General features: G+C 37.8%; 1 non-coding gene across 1 annotated transcript; it reads right to left on the reverse strand.

Moving 5' to 3' along the window:
• Positions 1 to 335: 335 nt before the first annotated feature.
• LOC128039406 (small nucleolar RNA R71) lies at positions 336 to 442 on the reverse strand. Its single transcript, XR_008193908.1, has one exon. It is a non-coding gene; the product is annotated as a small nucleolar RNA R71 (small nucleolar RNA).
• Positions 443 to 1205: the final 763 nt, after the last annotated feature.

Raw genomic sequence — 1205 nt, forward strand, 5'->3', positions numbered from 1 at the left:
TCAATGAAATAAATCTGAGAATTAGGAGGTCGAATATCGAGGCACCCCAATTCGAATTAAAACTAGTGATGTTTCAAATGCTCCAAACAGTGGGCTACTTCAGTGGTATGCCCACGGAAGATCCACATCTTCACCTTTCATTATTCATGGAGGTGAGTGATTCGTTTCAAATAGCTGGTGTGATCGAAGATGCATTAAGGTTAAAGTTGTTTCTGTACTCATTATGAGATCGAGCACAAGTATGGTTGAATTCATTTCCACCAAGTTCAATATCTACATGACAAGAATTAGCAGAAAGGTTTTTTGTAAAGTATTTTCCACCGAACAAGAAAGCAAAGTTGCGAAAAGAGATAACTACTTTTCAATAATTGGATGACAAGTCCTTATACAAGGCATGGGAAATATTTAAGGATTTGCTTCTTAAGTGTCCTCATCATGGGATTCCTTATTGTATCTAGTTGAAGACGTTTTTTAACAGCCTCAATGCACATACAAGATTGATAGTAGATGCTTTTGCGAATGGTGTGATTTTTCTAAGTATCATAACGAGGCTTATGAGATCACCGAAAGGATCGCTAGCAATAATTATTAATGGCCAAAAAATCAAGCAGTTTTTGAAAGATGAGTAGCTGGAGTGGATGGAGCAGACGCGCTGACTTCATTCTCTCCTCAGGTATCTTCTATTTCCTCAATGTTAAAATAGTTTACCACTAATGGTTTGACTAATTTTGTAGCTCAACCAACAAGTCAGTATGATGTTGTTTCCGTGTGTATTGTGAGGATGGTCATTCTTTCGAGAATTTCCCTTCAAACCCCAAGTCTATTTTTTATGTAAGGAATCAGTATCAAAATAGAAGTGGAGATAGAACAGAGTCAAACTTCTACAATCCATCAGGGCGGAATCATCCAAACTTTTCCTAGAGTAACCAACGAAATGGACCAAACACTCATATGCAGCATAGATCCAATCAATCCCAAGGGTTTAGTCAACAAGCTCCAAAACCACCTCAAGCTAAATTATCAAACAATTTGGGGAACTTGTTGAAGGCGTACATGGAAAAAAATGACGCTTTGATTCAAAGTCAAGTAGCAACAGTGAAAAATCTAGAAAACCAAATGGGTTAGTTAGCTACTGAGCTTCGTAGTAGATCGTAAGGAGCCTTACCAAGTGATATAAGAAATCCAAGGAGTTTGGGTGAGGAACA

This window comes from Gossypium raimondii, chromosome 2 (assembly GCF_025698545.1).
Source record: "Gossypium raimondii isolate GPD5lz chromosome 2, ASM2569854v1, whole genome shotgun sequence".
In the NCBI taxonomy this organism is placed as follows: domain Eukaryota; kingdom Viridiplantae; phylum Streptophyta; class Magnoliopsida; order Malvales; family Malvaceae; genus Gossypium; species Gossypium raimondii.